At 35.2% G+C, this 23701-nt stretch overlaps 1 protein-coding gene across 5 annotated transcripts in view; it reads left to right on the top strand.

Annotated features, from left to right (window-relative positions):
* The first annotated feature begins 1033 nt into the window (after positions 1–1033).
* Positions 1034–23701, top strand: part of LOC145683906 (uncharacterized) — a 222956-nt gene continuing 200288 nt past the window's right edge. For 2 of the 5 annotated variants that reach the window (XM_081755567.1, XM_081755566.1), the window contains exon 1: positions 1034–1368. The gene's annotated coding sequence lies outside the window, so the exon portion shown is untranslated. Of the gene's footprint in view, positions 1369–1448; positions 1474–23701 lie in introns of those variants that run through there. The other 3 variants (XM_081755569.1, XM_081755565.1, XM_081755568.1) reach the window with 2 other exon arrangements.

Below are 23701 nucleotides of genomic sequence, written 5' to 3'. Positions count from 1 at the left end.
TCCCGCCAGTGTTTGGAATTTGTTAAAGTTGTAGAGTTTATTACTTCGTTATTATTTGTAAATATAACCAGGACCGTACTCGGCCCGTTTTGTTTTTCATACTGCAGCTCTGGATATTGCGGAAATTTGGTGGGAACACTGCTATTGAGGGGTAGAATTTTATAATGTAAAATATGCCCCTGAATGCAACAAGAGAAAATTGTCATAATTGCATGCCATTATTGGATCAGGAATCGAACCCCGGACCACGTACACCAAACGCACACACGCTAGCAACTAGACCAGCTGGTTGAACATGAAAGAATTGGAATGATAATGTGGAAAGAAACAAGAGTAGCTACCCACGCGAAGCGAACGTTCATGTTGACAATTTGAAATAATAAAGTGTACATATATAGAAGTACACGTATACTTTATCTAAACTAAGCGTAGTGATTAGCACGTGATTTAGTTGTACGTGGTCAGGGCAGGCCCGAAACCAGCCACAGAGATTTTTTTCTGGGGGGGGGGGAATGAACATGTTAGGGGGTCAAGCCATTAAAAATTTTCTTACAAACATCTAAATTGTTTTTTTTTTTTTTTGGTATTAATAATAGCATTTTGTATTGAGGTCTGCTGGGCCACGAAAAGTTTCGGGGGGCCTGGCCCCCTATCCCCCCTCTGGTTGCGGGCCTGGGTCAGGGTTCAATTTCTGATCCAATAACCGCATCCAATTATAATAAATTTCTTTATTCTAGCATTCAGAGCTGTATTTAAGGTTTAATGTAAATAAAATGAATGTAAAATATGAGTTTAATTCCTAATACAAGTCTACAGGAGTTTCTTGTCTTTTCTTTTCGTAAATTTATATATATCGCATGGCATTCCGGAGTTAACATTATACTGTTACTAGGAGAACAAACTACCATATATTTAATACATGAAACTGCGCCGTTTGTTGTTATGTAACGAACAAACGAACAAAAGTCATTATAATAATACGCTTGAAAGAGCCTCCTCTCACACGGCAGAGAATAGGCTTCGTAACTAGATCCGCTTGCTAGAGTGGTCAATTTGCCAGGCTGCCTTATGTTCTGTGCGAGTCTGTAGTGAAAAACGTCTGCACTCTGCAGAGGTTCAGCGTTCAGGTGGCAGGTGGCAAAGTAAATGAATAATGATGAAATGGTGTGGTAAAGTAAGATGCTTGTGTGTTTTATGTGATGCTGAAAGTCTGAATATTTGTTGTACGTTTGGTGTTTCAGCCAAACAATAGTGGAATTTGTAAGACAGATATATACATAAGAAAAGCTACTTGTTTTGGAATTCCGTGTGAATTGGAAGTCGGTGGATTCCTCGACCGAAGCCGTCCGTGCTTCAAAGGATCGTAAGGTAAGGGAGCTTGTTTTGTTCACCTGGTGAGCGAGCAGGGCGGGAGGAAATGTGTGTGTTTGTGTGTGTGAGACAGTATTGCAAGTAGTGGTGAAACGCGAATAGGTACCAAACATTTTTAATCTTATATTCACAGGAATAGTAAGAAATCGATAATATAACAGAGCTACATGATCTGTAATAAACAGAAAAAAAAAAAAAAAATGATATGGTATTATATTTTGGAAGTAAGTCTGTCAAGCCATCTTTTCTTAGCCTGCAAGGATTGGTTTATAGCTAAGGCTAATATACCATTAATAGCAAACATTCCTACTAAATGTATTAAATCACTATTATCATTTCCCTGATATTAACATGCATTTTAAAGTATCGTAGTAACAGTGTGTTATTGTAATCAATATTCTGCAATTTCTGCGTTTCCTTGCTTTTCAATGTAGGAATAGGAATTGTAGTAAATGATTTATTGATCGACTTAGTAATGACATATTTTACATATTTGTAGTGATATGGTTCGAATTAGTATAAATAAACACCTGGTCTTTGAAACAACACTAATAAGAAAATGATACGGTATTTTTCTCACAGGGTTTTCGGTTTCTTACATTATAATTGTCGATTAGTTACTGTTATGGACCTATGGAATTATTTGTTAGGATACCGTGTCTGTTATTGGGAGAGAACACAAATCTAGTGGAAGAAACAGTTTAGGCCTAGCAGTGGCGTACAAGGAATTTCTTCAAATTTCAGGATTTTTGTACACATATCTTACTATTGTAAATGTTTATTTTTCATACTATCTTGTTTAAGGGGAGATTAAAACCTGGACCACCCCTTTGCATACACCACTGAGGCCTATTTATATCGATTCTTTCAGAACAAATGTCGAGGAAAAAACTATAAATTATATTAACTATATAATTATGTCATATGATGTAAAAGGATCTTATTCAGTTCCATGCCATTACACAACCGATGAAAATTTACCATAGAAGTAAGGAATTTAGGCAATATATATAATATATGTGTGTTTTTAAGAGGCTTTCTTTCAGAATTTTTTTCTGGGGACGCGAAAATCAAAATATAAGACGGCTGAATGGGAAAACTGTTTGCTGTGTACGAGATGACTTGTAATCTCAATGTTAATTTATCTTAAGTCCGAGAATAAAACTTCCCGGACGTATTCCTGCTATCATTGTTTTTTGTTTTGTTTCTAATTCGGACCCAAGAGGAACGAGAATGGGGAATGGCGGAAGCTTCATAACGAGGAACTACATAGTTTATACGGTTTACCCAACATTGTTAGGGTCGTCAAGTCTAGGAGGCTTAGGTGGGCAGGTCATGTAGCTAGAATGGAAGAAAGTAGAAACGCTTTCAAAGTCTTGACTGGTAGACCCATAGGAAAACGACCATTAGGAAGACCTAGGCGCAGATGGGAGGATAATATTAAGATGGATCTCGCAGAGATAGGAATACAAAGTAGAAACTGGATGCAATTAGCTAAGGATAGAAGTCAGTGGAGAGCTTTTGTGAACGCGGCACTGAACCTCCGGGTTCCATAGGCCATAGAGTTAGTTAGTTAGAGTTTTTTAGTTTTTCTAACTAAATCTTTTTAATTGAGTTGATTTTGATTTTGTCCCTTTAAGCAGCGAGGCTGTGATAGACGTGGACCTAGTGAATAACGTGGAATCCGAACCGTATGAGCTCCCGCCGGGAATCGAACCCGAGTCTCCCACGCCAAATGAGCGTACGGGACCAATCTTACAAGAGAGGACACCTCTACTACTGAGCCTCTACTATCGTCCCCTCTCCCTGCACTAGAAAGAAAATTGTTTGAATTTGATTGGAAGTTCATATATCACAGTGCTGTCCAAATGGCGGCCCGGCAAACTATTTTTTGCGGCCCACTGAGCTCTCACGATTAACGATTGTTATGACTGATACTGCTTTCATTTATATTTATTCACTCTTTCTTAATGTTTCCAATCTTCTTTCGAAATAAGGCATTCATTTAGCGCTTCTGTACAACAAAAAGGCGCGGGCAACACCTTTCCCTAAATTTTGGAGTTTGGTCCAAAACGAGTGTGACTGTTTGATAGTACTTATTTGTTTGAAAGTGCATTTTCCACAATGAAAATTGTGGACAGTTGCTTCAGAAACTGCCTTGGAGATTCTTCTCTTTTACGTCTTCTGCGGCTCGCAACAACAGGAATGGATGTTGATATCCCAATCCTTGCAAACGCTGCTAGTCACCCTCATTTATCATATTGAATAGGTATATAATATTTCAAATACATTTTTTAATTTTTTCTACTGCATAAATAATAATAATAATAATAATAATAATAATAATAATAATAATAATTATTATTATTATTATTATTATTATTATTAACTGTGGCCCTCCACTTTACTAGTAAAGACGGTTATGGCCCTCAGGCTCATTATAATTGGACACCACTGACATATCAGCTAAAATTTAACTAGAGATTGACGATACTGCTCCCACGTGCATGGTAGCTATTAGCTACTCGAAAGTAATTTTTAAATCATTAATGTTACCAGTTAATAAGACATTTCAAGTATGTAGATAGTACTAAGTAAAATAGTAGTTGTAAACAATATATAATTTATTGTTCATTACTGGATAAAATACATGCTATAGCAAATTATAGTAAATCATATTGTAACAAAAAAAAAAAAAAAAAAAAAGCTAATGAAACAGAGAGAACCAATGTTTGAAGAATTAATTTTAAAGTAGGTGCTTGTAATCTGAAAACTAAGATAATCTCGAAACATACCCTCTTATTTTTTTAATTTCTTTGCTTCGAGTTTTATTTTCATTCATCTCCAAGGGTTCATAGGACGTGGACCCCATTTTATAGAATTCGAATTTACTCTTTCGGTATATCGAATTAAACCCACTATTTTCAAGGCGTGAAAGATTAATTATTTAGTTATAAATAAAGATACTTTTAATCCTTACTGCATGTTATTCAATGTTGTATCCGTCATAATCGTTGGCGGTTCTGAAAGCAAGAAGCTTAAGTGGTTAGTTGAGTTGAGTTGATTTTAGTTTAGCGTCCCTTTCAGCAGCGAGGCTATATGAGACGTGGACCTACTGATTAACGTGGAATCCGAACCACATGAGCTCCCGCCGGGAATCGAACCCGAGTCTCCCACGCCAAAGGCGCGTACGCTAACCGCTTAGCCACGGAGGAGCTCTGCTTAAGTGGTTAGATGTGTAGAATAATGCAGTGCCTTCCAAGACAAGACAACGGGTGCAATTAATAACAATAGCTAGTTTGGGCCAACATGAATATTAACACAAGGTGATCAAGGCATAATTTAATTAAAATTGTAAGAAACAGTACTTATTGTTGTCTTTTTACGAGTGAAGTATCCCAGTAGTCTTCGTACGAAATGTTAAGGATGTAGCTGTTCTGTTTTAAGAAACTAATTTTATTATGTGAACACTGAACTTTCACATAATTAAAGGAAGCAGCTTCGATTATGGTTAAATAAAATATGATTTAAAAAGTTCTTCCGGACGAGCCTATTATTTTCTGTTGAAAACCTCTTTTAGACGAGTAAATCACCTTCTGTGTATAACTATAAATTTATTTTTCTGTTTCCACAGCCATATTCTCTTGGATCCTAAATATTTCTTCAATAATTTTACTTTCATTTGATTTCGAAGCAAGAAAATGTGTTTTGTGAAACGTCTTAAATATAATATTGAACTATATTCAGCAGAAATAATAAAAACTTTAAAGGAATGTTAAAAGACTTCAACAAAAGCTCTAAAAACAGAAGTTAATTTATTATTATCATTATTTTTAAAGTCCGCCAAGAGAAATAAATAAATGCCTTATACATTTTCCATGCAAACTGATCTTATATTAGCGATTAATTTCTTCGGCATGGCACAAACTTCAACAATTTTAGATAAGGAATAATTTTCTGCTTTTTAGCGCTTTTGGTGGTCTTTTAATATTGATATTTTTATTTTATTTTATGCTTTTCAGTCCATTTTTGATGTTTTTTTTTGTGAAGTTTGTTTAATTTTTCCACTTTTGTATGTACTCGAGTAGTTTCGTTAGATAGTAACATAAAGGTAGAATACTAACTTCCTATAAAATCGGTCACGTTCCTATGCGTGAACAAATACATACATATGTACAGGGTGTTTCAAAACCATCGACGTTTGGGTGGTGATTCCTGATATCAAGATATAAAGTATAGACCAAAATGGGTGCATAAATACTTCCTTTTGGGGTTATATTCTGCCGAAAACAGGGTGTCTAGCCAGAGGGACAAAAATTTGGAAAAAGGGATATTTTAACCCCAAAAATCTCTTTCTTCGGGATTTTCCTGCCTCAGATACATGATGGAGACATGTGAATGGTACAGTCCGCAGCAAAAAACCTGCAACATGAGCATGTAAGTTTATTGTGAAACTACGCCTAACAGCCGTAAGGGAATCAAAACAACGTCTAAGTGGCACGAATCACACGAGGAGAATCTTCGCGTCCTCCTCAGCACACTTATTTTGAAGCAAAAGACTTCGTCGTTTCACAATAAACTTACATGCTCATGTTGCAGTTATTTTGCTGCGGATTGTACCGTATGAAAGACAGTTCTATTCTGAAGAGAATGATTGGCGGATTATAATTCTAGGGTAAATAAATTTCCGTTTTAAAGGGTCTTGTTGAAGGCAGATTTTACTGTATTAAAAGCCAGTATTCAAAACCTTATTACTTTTTGTATCCAATTATGTGAAAAATTAGAATATTATCTTCTAGCGTAACAGTGTCCGTTTCAAACAACAATAATTTATGATGTATAATATTGATACCTTAAATGGAATAAACTGATTTGAGCGAGACATGGAGCGTGAATGGGAAGAAGGTAAATTTATCGAAAACATAACAGGAGACTTAGTAGGAAAATTACGTTTCGAGGGACCAAGATGCGTATCAAAGCAAAACAAAGCTCTCACAAACTCCATAAAGAGAAACTCGGGAATTATCTCCTTATCTCGGTAACTGCTGCGACAAGTTTTAGATTTTGTAAAGCAACTAATTTAATTAGTTGTAAATCTCATTTTCAAAAGGATTATTCATCTTTTCCCGAAATACATTTTTCACGGTTTCTTTGGGTTGAACTCTGTCGAGTGTGAAAATAATAATAATAATAATAATAATATTTAAAAAAAAACACACATCTGGGTTGCTTTATAGTTGTATGAACTCTTTACCGGACTTGAAATTGCTATGAAAATAGAAGGCCAAAAGATAGGATGTTACTGAAGTTTCAGCTTTTGCTGTCGAACAAAATGGAAATGTCCTCTTCTGAAGACAAGCTTACTTACTTTAAAAATATTATTTGTTTAGCATACACTTTGCAAAATATATTTTCTTCAATCCATTGTTTCAGAACTTAACCTCTAGAAGATTTTTCTTTCGGCATTCTTATACTGCCACAGGACCACACAATTTCAAATCCACACACATACAACAGTAGCAAATTTAACTTCCGGGATGGGTGACGTGGAAATCTTCACCTGGGTGAGGTGATTTGACACCATCTCCTTCCAAACAGGTAACAGGAGGATGAATCACTCACCCTTTTCTTGTTCTACCTTTACAGGACCTTGGAAGATATTCTAAAGCGAAAACAATGACCCATTTCAAGATCTTGAGTCTATGTATATTAGAAACTTGAAATTCCATTTATGAGGAAAGTTGTTGGACGTTAAAAATTATATAAATTTGGTCGTTTCTTTAAATATGCATTTATATGCAGTAACGACATAAACATGCACTAACCTCCGAAATATGCAAATATATGCACTATAAAACTACTATTTAACCCAAAACAGCTGAAACGAATTTGTGTTTAAAGAGCATATCAATATCACATCAGGAATAAAACATGCAAATATGCAAAAATCCGAAGTCTACTTATGAGCAAGAGATAAAGTATTCCACATTGCTGCTTACATTTCTCATGGCTTTCGCTTTCCAGTCTAATCAGGCCATTATTTCAAAACGAGTTAAAACGAGCGAGCCATTTATCCAACTCGATTCAACTCCAAACTGTGACCTCAAAACCAATGACTCGACTCGGAGGTCGACTCGAATTCGAGTCGAGGCAAGTTTTAGCTCGACTTGTGCCCATTCCTAGTTACCAGAGTCATTCTCAGGTGGAAACTCTGTGGAGTTATGGCTCAACGATTTTTACATTGGCTACATGCCGTACGTGTAACTTGGTACGTGGTCTCGTAGCGCTATTCTGACTTTCTAGACTAATCTTCGCTACCTCTTAATTTGTTACCCTTCGTTTACTACTCGGTGAAGAGTCTACACTGAAAATTGAGTAACCTTCACTGGAAGTTAACCTGAGACTAAGAGTACCCAAGATGCAGTTGCAAACTATTCGACTCTGGATTATCAAATGTGTAAATTCCTAGAAATCTCGAATTCAGTTTCGGGAACGTGGTTGTTAAATGACGTCCATTCTTTGTTCTGTTCTGGTCGTATGAGTTGGTTGACCAAATTGTGTCTATGCGTTTTCTCGAGGTTCCTTGTTTCATACGTTCTTATTCACTTTCACGCATTGTTTTTCTCCATTTATTTTATTTATTTGCCAAAGTTCCAGATACAGCAAGGCAGCCATTTTACACTGAAACTATATAACACAGAATATAAAATTAACAATAACAAATGTAAACAAAAAGCTATATAAAGGTCCATACGTGTAGCAATAACAAATTGAAAATAAAACTAAGGTTCTATAAGTGTAGCAATAATTTCCCGTATGAATACATTCTCAGATTTAAAAATCTCCACGTCACAAACAACGGAGTTAAATTCAGAAGCCAGTAGCCAGCCAGACATAAATCACTCGGCAGTACAAAGCTGAGAAGGCTCTGTTGCTTCTTCACTTTTCGTTTCGTTGTCATTTATATTTCATATCTTGGCAGTGCCATAATTTCAAACTTCAAATACTATCTCGGTTTACGCATTCAGATAAGTTGAATGTATCTTGCACTATTTTCTTCAATAATAAGTTTTATTGTAATTATTTACTATGAGTACTACTTGCCTACGATACAAGATTTGGGACTCTCTCGTCTCGAAAAATGTGCCCGGAAAGTTCACTCTCGTGTCAAAAATTACATCTAACTAATCTTGACACGAAAATTCAGTCTCATTCTCGTCTCATGGGTAACACTAACCATGAATAGTCATTTATAATTCTACCTTCATAGAGCTCAGTCGAAGACAGCGTGACCCGAGCCGGGGGTTTGGAGACGGAAGTGAATGGCCGGCATATTGGCTCTCGCCATCATCATTGTTTTCCCTTTTACTCCCATTAATTTGAACTAGTAGTTGCAGCGAAGCCTTCGGATCACTATACATCATAGAGTAAAATCGTAGTTAATTGAGAGCTCTTGTTGTTTACATTTAACATTTCTTTAGTTTACCTACTAACCACTCCTAATTTCATACCATATTTTTATGAAATTTTCAAGGACTTCGTTATACATAAGTCTCGCGTCAGGCAGACAAGTATTAGTGCACGTAGCGATATCTGTTAGCGTGAAGCACTGATACGTTTGCCGTTTATCATAAAGAATACTCATATTGCCCCTTTTTTTTCTAGAACCAACATTACAGATCTGTTAAACAAGGCTGTATAACATTCCAGGATGGCATGACTGACATGGTTCTATTTTATTATTAGGATAGTTCCGCAAATGCTTTATAGTGCTTGATGGGCATCGAAATTCCTGTCCGTCACGAGTAATCAAAGGTGTGATAATCTGTGATAATACATTATAGCATTGGTTGTTGGCAAAATATTATTGATCGATTCGTCATACTAAAGGCGTGACTACTGCAGGAAACATGTTAGTCGAACTCTTTACTACGTCACTAGTCACACGTTAGAAAGACTCTGTGCTTTATTGACTTTCACCTCGAAGACAATTGTTAATATTGTTTAACACTATAAATTAGTTAACCAACTAAATTTTTCTTTTTACTTGTTACAGTATTTGAATCATGGCCTTATAATTTATTTTAATTACGGTCACTCTATTTTCAAAATACATAAATTTCTGATTACGGCTGGAATTTAAATGTAAAGCTGTTCAGGAAGGTAATTCAGTCGGGAGTCTGATCAGATTAAGATACATACAGAATATCCAATTGCGTCAAGAGGAAACCTTAGTAGACAAGGAAAACAAGAAAGAAAGGAGTCAAGTATTCTCGACTTAATTTTTTTGGAGTAAAGGAGAAATGTTATCCAAAATGTACCTTTTTGACTTTGTGGTACGATCCTAGATCTCTTGTCAAATGAAAGATTGATAAAGAATTTCGAGCAATTTAGGAAATCCGCATCATTTCTCAAAGACTATTAATTTTTACGCTTTAGCTACTGTTGATTAGTGTCAGAAAGTATCAGTATTATTTGATATAAAATGCATTATGTATTGCATTATTTCATGGCCAGTATTTCTATTACTTGTTTCACTAACAAAGCTGTTAGTTTTAGTGTATATATATATATATATAATGTGTGTGTGTGTAGGTAATATGTGATAATCATGATAAATGCAGCAGTAAATGTTAGTTTTATAATAGTTCTTTTCCGTGGTCTGTGACATGACCATTTTTGCTCCAATTCTCATTAAACCACGCGGAGAGGGTAAAGAGCAAGCTGGAATCCTAGTGTTGAGAGAGAGCAGTGCTGACGAACAATCAAGAACATCGCTAATGTAGTCGATGGTTTTCCAGGCACACTACTCGCGGATCCATGACTACGAGTACACTGCTAACACTTTCTTATTCCATTCTCTTAGCCCATATCCTTCCCTTCTTTGCCCTAGTATTTCTGACTGCTGTTTCTTTTATTGTACAAGCGTGCATCTGCGTCATACAATTCGACCAGTTGGAAATGGCTTTTCTGAATGGTCACTTTCTTCAAGTCTATAATACTATCCGATAGGATAAAGACCAACAGTTGTGACAAAATATAACACCGAAAATAGCAATAACAAGTTACATTTACACTGTAAAAATGAATCTTCGCACTTTTATATCATTAATTTACCAAAAGCTCCTATGAAATGTGATAATCTACATTAAGGATGCTATTGTAAGTATCCGTAATTAATTATCAGCAGTAATTAAAGCTATTAATTATCAGAAAGCATAAAATCGAAGAAAGAAAAAAAATCCGAATCATGTAAGTATTAATATCAGAGATATAAAATTAGATCGAGAGCTATAAAACTTATTTTCTATTAGAGCCTTCCCTTCTGACCTAGTGGCTAGCGCGTGTACCTTTATTGTACGTAATTCTGGATTCGATTTACGATGGGGGAGCACAAAGACTTAAATTCATAATAATTCACCTTCACTAATCATCCTTCTTTAGTCTAAAGGGCAGAGATAAAAGTGGGTCTGAAAAGGTAGGGGGACGCATAACGTCACACTGTAGCCCGTGCCTATATTTGCCCATTGTATTTTTTTAGGAAGCGGGGAAACATCGTACCCCCGTGTTCTCCCTCACTTTTACCCCTGCTAAAGGGTATAATCGTAGAACATCAAACTAAAAAATAATTTCATTTCATGTTAAGTAAATCCTAGCCTAGCACTTAATAAAGCAGTCATGCCAAATGTCACATAGTCTACCTCTGATTGCATGATATTACCAGCATTTTCTTCAGATTGTCCATATACAAAAGTTACGGCGTCCGACCGTTAGTGCGTTTGCACACGGCAGCGATAATATCGGTGGAAGCCCCGAAAGTATCGGTGTCGGTGTCGACGTACTTTGCACACGTCGCCGACAACATCGTTGCCGGTGATGAGCGAAGTAAGCGACACACACAAAAAAATCTCTCTCTATACAAATAAAAAATAATAATAATAATTGGGAAAATTATTTTTTAAAACAAGGACTACAAAAACTGTTCTGAAGAGGTGTGGAGGACGGTTACAAAACTTAGAAAAAATAGCCCTATACCTAAACATGTGTAGATTTAACAGTGCCGTTTTAAATAGATGCTGTAAACATATTATTTTCGTTTCGATAATAATTGATGCTGCTGTGCATTGCAAACTATATTAGTTTTAATTTTTGTTGGAACGCTGTTACATATTGTATGTATATTATTTTGTTTTCCATGCAATTAACGTTAATGTCATAGTAGATTAAATGATAAGATTCGAATTAGTAATTCTGTTTTACATTGCTCCATACATACATTGACGCAAATCCCGGGGGGATGAACGGGAAATGTCCCCTCCAATCTTGGAACTGGGGAGATTGTCCCTCCCAATAATCCGATTTGAAATGTGTTTTTTGGGAGAGAAATTTGATTGTGTCCGATCGCCAGAAAGGAAAGTGAGATGAAATTAATGTCCACTCAGAGTAAGCCTCAAATCTGTCCGCCTCCCAATGTTGAAGACCACTCTGCTCCCCTGACACTCCACAGCATTGTTTCTCGACTAAAGAAATAGTTTGAACATCGCTATATATATAATATGGGAACGATCTTACCCCCCTCTTTTTGAAACAGGGTGTATTTTTCAATATTTGTTGCATTTTTTTTTTTTTTTTCATCGAGCGCTTGACACACATTTACACACAGAAAATATTCTTTCTGAGAGTTATGTTTCAATGATAAAATGTTACTTTCTGAGAAATAGGGAATTTCCTGACTCATTGTTCCTTGAAGCACTTGATTTTGATCTGATATAAATTTTAATCCTGAATATTTTTGCTACAACTGATTCTACTTCTCGTATAAGTGCTTTCCAATTGCCGAATTGCTGATTTGCATTATTGCTGATCGGAACGGTACTAATATGGTGGAGATTTCGAAGCTACATTCTTTCAACCGTGTTAATGATTAGTAGTACTTGAAGCTCTACAGAGAAACACAACCCTCCCAAAATTTTAAGGGTACAAGTGTTCTAGGATAAACCCTTCCAAAAATTTGAGGGCATGGGAATATGATGGCTAAACATGTAATCTTGCAAACTGTTTGACCTTTGGCCTCTAGGAAATGTGTATATTTCTCCTTCCCATACCTTAAAATAATAAGAAAGAATACATGTCTTAGCTTTGGATGTTTTTTTCAAGCACAAGCTTTACATTCTGTCAATTGAGGAAATTTCTTCGCCAAAGGCCTTTGACATCTCAAATACAATGTACACATGATTTAAGAATATTGCTACTTTTGAGATCAGTCTTTCCCGCCTAACAAAATTCTTGTTTGGTTTCAATACATGATTCATCCATTATAACCCACCTTTTAAAACAATTCTATGAATAGTACAATTATATGCAGTCAGGGTTGGCTGGTTTAAACCATGGTTTAAACCAGCTGGCGTTTAAAAAAAAAACTGGTTTAAACAAAAAAAAAAAAAAACCGAAAAATGCTTTAAATCGTGTGAACTTCATAGTGACGTTTCCACATATCAAACCATCTGCATTTGTTTTATCTCCTTTTCACCTTTTAATCAAGGTGTCCCATGTTCAATTCTCGGTCAAACCATAACCCTTCTTTCATGTGTAAACCAAGTAGCGGTTTGGATGTCACTTTAAAGCGAAAGTCTTCTTTATAACCTCGGTATTACATAAAGATGTTAAGCCTAAACATACGAAACGAAGCCAAATTGTATGTTTTTGCTTGCCTGAATGCTTGTTGCTTTATAAAGAAGCAAATGTTGCCTAAATGTATTGATAGACATTGGCAAAATTTATCGACTGTCTACATAGCTTCTAACATTAGCTTGGATTGGACTTCGTTTTAATTTTATTGAATGGTATCTACATACTAAATTTGGAATTTAATACCTCACTTTTAGCGTACTGATTATGATACGTTGACCTTAGATTTTACATGCAAAGTAATAACAGAATTTGCTTTGCATTTAAAGTAATAACAGGATTTTCCCAATGGCTAACGCGGGAGTTTCCCGATTTATATGTAATTCTGTATAATGGTTTCACTTGTGCAACTATTTATCTTTTTGTCCTGAAATGATTCTTGACAATTATATTAACAAGTATGTAAAGATCAGTACAACGTATTTTTATCAGGAGTCCTTCGTGAGTGAGCCGGCAGACTCATTGCATTTGTGGTCAATTAGTCACGTTTGGAATCCAAATGGAGGACACTTTCTTTCGGATGTAAGCCAGGAAGCTGTTTGGATCCTGCTTTAAGCTTATAAAACCCCTTCCAGCATAATCCTGTCATTGCATATAAACAACAAGGCGAAACAAAGTTATTTCTGTCCATATGTTAATATAAATACATAGAACAAATTATTTAAACAAATAAAATCTGGTTTAAACAAAAAAAGGTTTAAACCAAAAAAGTCTATTTGTTTTTTTTAAAATAAAAAAACATAGTTTTTGCCAATCCTGATGTGCAGTGATGTTAGAAATATGCACTAACTTCCCAAATATCTATGCGTTGCACTAATGAACTTTTATTTCGGCTGCAAATCATCTGTGATGAATATGTTCGTTTTGTATTATATTATCATATATGTTCGTTTGCTGCAAGGAGATTCGACCCTTCGTTGGTATTATCTCAGTTGATTTATCTGTGCCTGTAGCAAAGTTACGAATTAATTTCGTTGTTTACTAGTAACATCAGTCACACAGCATGGTTATAAGAGGTATTCGTTTTACTTGAGATTTCTTTCAAATCATATTATGCAGTGTTTATTTTGCAGTATTAGTGTATACTTATTATGCAGTTTTTCAATAAAATCAAAACGATATACTGAACCGAATCACATTTGATGGAAGCAGTCGTGTATTTCTACATACACTGTCTTTGTGCGCTGAATACGTAAAATTACTTGACATGGAATCAAACACTAAAGCATGTGACACATGTAGTTGTCTATATACTTAATTTCCCATAAGAAAATAGAACTTAAAGAATATTGATTAGTGTAAAAAAAATAATAAATAAATAAATACATAATTTATTAGTCTACAAAAGTGGCGGAGCCACAAAAACATCATGGAACTATAATAAACTGCAAAGTGCAGACAAGCATATATAGACGATACATACATAGACCACGGGACAGGACATTTGGGCGCGGACGTTTCGGCGCTGCCGTTTGGGCGCAAAGCCGTTTAGGCGCCAGACATTTGGGCGCGAGGTACATAGTCAAAATCACAATTTACGACATATAAAGTAAGCTAGGCACTGAAAATTAAGCGCGAATCAAGATATATACATTTCCTACACTTCTATCTTTATCTCACCTCATTTATCTATATATTTTCCATCTATATCTTATTCATCTAAATTAACTAGTTGAATGCGTTTGTGGCATTTGTTGCCTAACCTCGTCATGGATTGATTTTTCGCTTGTTCACGATTCTTGTATTTCTGATCTAATTTTTGTATTATATAAGAAAGCTAGGAAATGAAGGAATCAGACTAACTGTTAATAATTTTCTTAATGTTAATTAAAACATATTGATTTAATTTTTGTATTTTTTAAAGACGTTAATAATTACATACTTATGAATATTAACATTCGTTTTCTTTCGTATTACGTTTGCCAAACTCTTCTCTTCCTTAAGTCCAATAAAGAACTACCAATAAAAGATTTCCGCGTACTCGAGTTAAGAGAAGTGGCCCCGCGAAGCGTAGTAGCTAACGCTCTCGCTTTCGGTGCGAGCGGCCCCGGGTTCGATTCCCGGTGGGGGCACTCGGTCGAAAAAGTGTAACACGGTCTTCCAGGCCAGCCGCCCTGAATGAGGTCTTTCTGGGTTTTCCTCATTCACATCAGGCAAATGCCGGGGTGGTACCTAATTTATAGGTCCAGGCCGCTTTCTTCCTCCCCTTTCCCCGGATAGTGTGCTCCCTCAAACGTGACGGGCTAAATGGCCTTAGATGCGGAGAGCCCAGAAATCTAAAAATCCTAAATCCTAATCAAGTTGAGTGAAAGATGTTAATACAGGGTGTCCAAGACATTGAGTTTAGAATCTGCAGTATGCCGTATTTCTGTTATCACTTTTTTTTATTATTAACATTCCAATATAAAAATCAAAACTTAACACGTTTTTTTCGTCCCATTGTAAGCATTTAATCTGCATTAAAGAAAGTGGCGAAAGGAAATAAAAGAATGATTTCAAAGTGAAAAATAATAGTTAAGTGTACATATATTGGTCATTTAGCCACTAGAAATATGTTTGACATTCACACTTATTGCATAACTACAGTAGAAGGCCTGCTTTAAGTTTTTTTTTTTTAAATGGAATAGGCTCACTATGTATGTAATGCAATCAATCATATGTAGTCTGGTCTACTTAACTTTGGTTGAAACTTAAATTTACAAAATGTACTTGTTAATTCAGCTTTTAGAATTTTGAAACACCAGTATTTCTAGTATGTAAAACAAAATCCAGTATAATTCAAGAACTTCCACTACAGTAGACACCTTGTGATATCTTGATTCGAAATTAGTACTCAGCGCCTAATTTAACTCGCGCCCAAACGTCTGGCGCCCAAATGGCTTCGCGCCCAAACGTCACGTACCGCATACACCATGCGTCTCCGGCTGGAACGTTCTCATGGCCGGACGGACTTTCATGTTTCATAACCTGAAGTATTTTATTTTAGTACCAGAGGTGAGGCGAATTACAGGGGAGACAGATAACAAACAAGTGTCGTTCTTTCTTAAGTTTTGTTTATAGTCTTACGGGTTTGAAATAGGGAATGAAATTTAACACATAAAAGAAAATGCTCAGCTAATTGTCACTATAATCGATGGGCTGTGGCTGCCCAAGTGTAGCACGTTCAACGTGGTGGTGCATGGTCATCAGGTGTCATTATTTCTGACTTTCTGGACCTAATTCCCCAATTAGCTCATGAAGAAATAATGAAATGAAATTTTCAGTTGTACGACCCACGATTATCCCTTGAAGTCTAAGGGGATTATAATAATGAAAGAAATGAAAGAATGAAGAAATTGGAAGTAAATGGGAGAACACGAGAATACTCACGTAATTATGATTGTCTAGTACAAAGCCCATTTTGGTGCGAGCCAGGATTAAACAGCAACCCTATAACAGTGGAATCCTTCTACCAGGGAGCCACCGTGTCCCTTCATGATGATAGGTCTACACCGGAAAATGCTAGTGGTGAAATTGGGAGTAGAACTAGGGACCACGCACTGTGAAGTCGCATGCGTTACAATTAGGCTAAACAGGTCAATAAAATAATAATACAGTAATAATAATAATAATAATAATAATAATAATAATAATAATAATAATAATAATAATAATAATAAACTTTGAGGAAATGTTTCTTTTTTAATGTACTTATTTGCTCCTCTAGACGACATTACGATGCTTATGTTGATGAGAAAGAGTCCTTCCTCCCAAAAGAATAATAATTGAATTGAAATCTTATGTGGAATTGAAGGTAGGTACTGGGAAGCAAGTTTCGTTTCCACCATGACTGTACAATATTTGTGATAAATTATAAGAAAAGTCGTATTATCGGGTGTCAAATGGAATATACTGTATATTAGCAGAATCAATTATTGATATCACTATACTAAGAGGGGATAGTCTTAAGCGTGTCAGTCCCGTCGATACGCCACTGGTGTACAGTGTGGATTTGAAAGAAAACGTTGTCCGTTGCCATAGAAACCGCCGTTTCCAGGGCAACAGATCCTGTCATGGTTAGCCAATTGTAAGAAAACGGTAAAAATAAAAAAAGTAGTAAACGAAGAAGAGCAATGTAGAGGAGTCGCTAAAATTAATTCTCTTTTAACGAGGGCGATTACTAAACATCACCTACTAATTGAAATCCTGATTATTTTCCAATAAAGTAAATTTCCATAAACTTTCTTGTTATTGTTCGTCCCTCAATGCATACTCATCTCATTGTTAATTATCCCATATCGGACTCCCGAAGAAAACTCATCGAAACAACTTATTGACCGTGCCAATAGCGACTACTCTCAGTCATGACTCCGTTTTCTGATAGAAAAGAAAGAGAAGAAAGTAGAAGGGTAAAAGAAGGAGGTAGAAAAAGGGGAGGAAAAGAAAGAAAAAGAAACAAATAGAGTATTTTATTAAGAAACAGATTACTGGATAATTCCGGAAATATAGTAAAAGGTCGGGAAAGTCGTTGAAAGACGAATCACTCTAAATGTTATTAACGATTAATCAATTTTATAATGCTTCAAAATAAACACATGTTCCTCCATACCACCCCGACCTAGCTCCAGGCACCACGTTTGTAGGGTTGCCCAGACCTGGACCAGGAAAGGAGAAAAATCGAAATTATTCTTCGTAGAGTTATTCCAAACGATGATTGATACCCATCCAGTATCTATAGGATCGACCACACATATGAATTAGCCAAAAAAAATCAAAGTTATAAACTCAATATAAATTTATGTATCGTATCAATACGAGTTTCAACTTCCTGGAAGAAAGATGTCGTATTTAGGCTCATCCTGCTATTTTCGTTTCACTCCTAGAGCCGATTTAAACCATTAGTAGCGGTCCTTCATGACCTAGGTTATTTACCTTACCACATATATTAAAACATGACACATATATTATAGATGTTAATATAACAAATGTTATAACTAAAATTACTTAAATTAAATCTATCATGCATTCACTCGCTCACTCACTTAGGACAGTGTATATATGTTTAAAGGAAACCAACTAACTACAAAGATACAAATAGTTTATTACATTCATAGTGAAAAGGAAAAATAATTATAAAGAAAATCTTAAAAGCACAAATTCTTGGTTATATATCAATAGAATACATAGGGTTATACTTTAGTAAGTCTTTATACATTTGATCATATTGACAAACGGAAAGAAGAAAAAAAATAATTAGATGTATCATATCTTAGGCATGCTAAAGCAAAATTATGATTTGCGACATACGCAAAGGAGACACTTATTTCACTTAAAAAAAATGGACAAAGACGAAAGAAAAAAACTTTTAGGTGTACTAGAACTTATGAGTCTCTACCTCACATTGAGAAATAAAATATTAATAATTCTGAGCGTTCAAATCACAAATCACGCACTACTCGTAGTGTCCAAAAACATTTCGCTCCATTTAACTTAGTTTGTGTTTATATATATATATATCTATATATATATATATAACTATTGGTTTATAAAAAACATTCATCAACTATATTTAGTTTGTAACTCTTAGCAGTTTATAGCTGCACTCGCATACTGTAACATTTATACCCATCTAGGGATTTTGAAATCACTTTCCGCCAGAGGATGTTTCTCCTCTTAGACAGTCCATTTCCAAACTTATTAATTGGATAATTTCAAGTTATTTGTTCAACACTGGGACACGTCATGAGACCTTTCCTTAGGATCACTTTTGTATATATGTATATATGGTTCGAATTTAAAACGATCTTCCACAGGTGTACGGAGTATGATGGTTTAAATTGAGGATAAAAAAAACACTGGTCAAGTCACAGGATACATATGCAGGTGAGAAGGATTAAAGGTACACTTTCCACAATGGTTTTAGGTTGGTAGTTCAGAGTAGTAGTGGCCCCGTTATGGCTCACTTTGGACTTTGACCCCGACCTTTGTGACGTCATAGGTCAAAGGTCAATGACCTGGCCCTGGGGTCAATGACCTAGGGGTACTTAGGACCACCCCCTTTAAATTTTGGCAGGGGTACCTTGGCCCACCCCATAAATTTTGGCAGGGGTACATAGGACCACCCCCCTTAAATTTTGGAAATTGCCAAATCTAAAAATTTGGTATGGTAGCCTAGGACCATAGTATGTACCTCTATCAGTATTGGATGTCTATGTCGTTCCCTTTCATGGGTAAAAAATTCAAATTTCGGAGGTTTTTGACCTAATTTATCTCCTTGGATGAGGTGTTTTTACCCTATATGGTTATATGGGCGTCTACAGGGGTCCATTAGCTTTCATAACATATGGGTATATTAATGCATCCCTTGAAAAATTTGGGAGGGGTATCTTAGCCCACCCCTTAAATTTTGGAAATTGCCCAATTTAAACATTGGGTATTATAGTACAGGACCCTAATATGTATCATGATAAATTTGGGTGGTCCACCTCGTCCCCTTTTAGGGGTACAAAATTGCCAAAAATATAAACGTAAGCAATACGTTATACCACGTGTTTGGTTTTCGGCCTAATTTATCTCCTTGGATCAGGTCCTATTACCTTATATAATTATATGGGCGTATACAGGGGTCCATTCCCTTTCATAAGACATAGGTATATTAATGCACTCCTTGAAAAATTTGGGAGGGGTACCTTGGCCCACCCCTTAAATTTTGGAAATTGCCAAATCTAAAAATTGGGTGTGGTAGCCTAGGACCATAGTATGTACCTCTATCAGTATTGGGTGTCTATGTCGTTCCCTTTCATGTGTAAAAAATTGCCAAAAATTCAAATTTCGGGGGTTTTTGACCTAATTTATCCCCTTTGATGAGGTGTTATTACCCTATATAGTTATATGGGCGTATACAGGGGTCCATTCCCTTTCATAAGACATGGGTATATTAATGCACCCCTTGAAAAATTTGGGAGAGGTACCTTGGCCCGCCCCTTAAATTTTGGAAATTGCCCAATTTCAACATTGGGTATTATAGTACAGGACCCTAATATGTATTATGATAAATTTGGGTGCTCCACCTCGTTTCCTTCTAGGGGTACAAAATTGCCAAAACTATAAACGTAAGCAATACGTTATACCACGTGTTTGGTTTTTGGTGGATTTTATCCCCTTTGATGAGGTGTTATTATCCTATATAGTTATATGGTCATGTATAGGGGTCCATTCCCTTTCATAAGATATGGGTATATTTGTGCACTCCTTTAAAAATTTGGGAGGGGTACTTTGGCCCACCCCTTAAATTTTGGAAATTGCCCAATTTAAAACATTTGGTATTATAGTACCGGACCCTAACATGTATTATGATAAATTTGGGTGGTCCACCTCGTTCCCTTTTAGGGGTACAAAATTGTCAAAATATAAACGTAAGCAATACGTTGTACCACGTGTTTGGTCTTTTGGCCCAATTTATCCTCTTGGATGAGGTTCTATTACCTTATATCTTTATATGGTTATGTATAGGGGTCTATTCCCTATCATAAGACATAGGTACATTTGTGCACTCCTTTAAAAATTTGGGAGGGGGTACTTTGGCCCACCCTTAAATTTTAGAAATTGCTCATTTTATATATTTGGTATTATAGTACTGGACCCTAACATGTATTATGATAAATTTGGGTGGTCCACCTCGTTCCCTTTTAGGGTACAAAATTGCCAAAATATAAACGTCAGCAATACGTTGTACCACGTGTTTGGTTTTGACCTAAGTTATCCCCTTGGATGAGGTCCTATTACCTTATATGGTTATATGGTTATGTATAGGGGTTTATTCCCTATCATAAGACATAGGTACATTTGTGCACTCCTTTTAAAATTTGTGAGGGGTACCTTGGCCCACCCCTTAAATTTTAGAAATTGCTCATTTTATATATTTGGTATTATAGTACTGGACCCTAACATGTATTATGATAAATTTGGGTGGTTCACCTCGTTCCTTTTAGGGCTACGAAATTGCCAAATTTTAGTACAACCACGTGTTTGTTTTTGGCTCAATTTATCCCATTGGATGGTCCTATTACCTTATATGATTATATGGTTATGTATATTGGTCCATTCCCTATTATAAGACATGGGTATATTGATGCACCCTTTAAAAATTTGGGAGAGGTACCTTGGCCCACCTCTTTATTTTGGAAATTGCCCAATTTGAACATTTGGTATAATAGTATAAGACCCTAATATATATATATATTACTATAAATTTGGGTGGTCCACCTTGTTCCCTTTCATGAGTAAAAAAAATGCCAAAATATAAAGATAAGCAATATGTTGTATCACGTGTTTGGTTTTTGGCCCAATTTATCCCGTTTGATGCGGTCTTATTACCGTATATGTTTATATGGTCATGTATATAGGTTCATTTCATATCATAAGACATGAGTACATTGATGCACCCTTTAAAAATTTGGGAGGGGTATCTTGACTCATCCACTGAGTTTTAGAAATTGTTTAATATAAGCATTTGGTATCTTCGTACAGGTCTTCAATATGTACCACTATAAATTTGGATGGTCCACATCGTTCCCTTTCATGGATAAAGAACTACCAAAAATCAAATTTCGGAGGTTATTGACTCCTATTTAATACGTTATATGGTTTATTATCTCTATATGTTTATGTTCTCTTTTAAATTTGGGAATTATAAAATAACATAATTTGGTAAACGTTTTCTAGGACCCATTGGTGTTCCTCTTATGGCCAAATATTCAAAATTTAAAGGTTATTAACCGGCTTTATTATTAAATGAGTACAGGATTTATTACTTTTTCATAAGACACAGGTGTATTTGTGTACCAATCTTAAATTTTGGGAGGGGTACATTTCTTATTGTCATATCAATAATTGGTAATTGTTTTTTGGGTAAATCATTGTGAAATATTAGTATGATCACGTGATCAGTTATTGACCTATGATGGCATTAGGAGTCCAGGACATTGGTACATTTAAACTTTGTAGGATAATTTGAGAATGCGTCATTGGTATTGATTATTACAGCCAAATATAAACGTAAGCAATACGATGTACCACGTGATTGACCTTGACGAGGTAGTGTACAGGGATACATAGCTAACCTTATTGAATCTTATGACTTATAGTCTTAAGGGAATACATGCTACAACACTGGCAAAGTTATTGTTGATGCAATTTGATTGGTTGATCACTATCTTTCGTGCAATCTGATTGGCTGATCACTATCTTTCGTGCAATCTGATTGGTTGCTGATTTTCAAATCTTTGCTGCATTCAGTTTTATTTTAACATTTAAAAAGTTTGAAACTTTGGTTTGACATTTTTTCGTTTGATATTTTTCGTTTAAAAATTTTTGTTTCGAAATTTTTTGTTTCAAAATTTTGTTTGATTTTTTTTGTTTCAGAATTTTGTTTGAAAATATTTTGTTTAAAATTTTTTGTTTGTAAATTTTTGTTTCAATTTTTTTTGTTTAAAATTTTTTCGTTTGAAATTTTTCGTTTCCAAATTTTTTTTTCTGTTTCAAGATTTTTGTTTGAAAAAATTTTTCGTTTCCAAATTTTGTTTCAAATTTTTTTTGAAAATTTTTGTTTGAAAATTTTTTTGTTTGAAATTTTTTTGTTGCAAAATTTTGTTTGAAAATTTTTTGTTTAAAATTTTTTGTTCGAAATTTTTGTTTTGAAATTTTTTGTTCGAAATTTTTGTTTTGAAATTTTTTGTTTCCAAATTTTTTTGTTTAAATTTTTTTTGTTTCGAAATTTTTGTTTGAAATTTTTGTTTCAAAGTTTGGTTTGACATTTTTAAAAGTTTGTGCACTCATTAGTAAAGAACCGGAACTGTTTAGAACAAAAACAACTTGCAACATTGTGGTGCAATAGTACACGTCAGAACATGGGGTTGTACTTGAAATGAAAAAAAAACACAATTCATTGAAATCGATCATTTTATTACACTCCACATACATCCATACCAGATAGTGGTTCTGGATATTGTCGATACAATGTATTTTGAACTTCTTGCACTAGTTTGCCTTTAGCATATAATTTTAATTCCAGTTGAAGTCTTTTAAGGTCTAATGCAATATCAATTGATGGAAACTCAATGTCCATTTGATCACAAATAAACTGTTTATCAATACAGGTATGCACCCACGAACGATGTTGACAACCATCACAATATCTAGATACATGTTGTACAATATGCATAACACATTTTTCAGGAATATACTTGTTTTGTTACACATTTCCACTGCATGTTTCACACACTGAAATACGCTGATAAATTTGTTCCATTCAGTTTCCGTTAGATACACCATATTGCGAGGGACATGGAATGTACTCTTCTTACGTAACAGCACCATCTTCTCTTCGAGGACTGTACGCAGCACCACTTCATGATTTGAGCCTAATGATTTGACTATGGTCACATTTAGCTCATCATGAAAATAATCGTTCATTTGGTCGATTCGTGAACATAATATTTGCCATTCTTCACAGGTCAGTTGTACACCAAATTGTTCTGCTTTGCCCAATCGAATCACTGGGTCAAATGTTCTAGCACTGATACCAATCATCACATGTTTTGTTTGAAATATATTTATTGGATAATAGCTTGCGAAGATGAACTCTTTATCGTTAGAAGTACAC

This window comes from Thermobia domestica, chromosome 4 (genome assembly GCF_964235325.1).
Source record: "Thermobia domestica chromosome 4, izTheDome1.hap1.1, whole genome shotgun sequence".
In the NCBI taxonomy this organism is placed as follows: Eukaryota; Metazoa; Arthropoda; class Insecta; order Zygentoma; family Lepismatidae; genus Thermobia; species Thermobia domestica.
The sequence above is the reverse complement of the archived record's forward strand: the minus strand, read 5'-3'. Positions and strand labels throughout refer to the sequence as shown.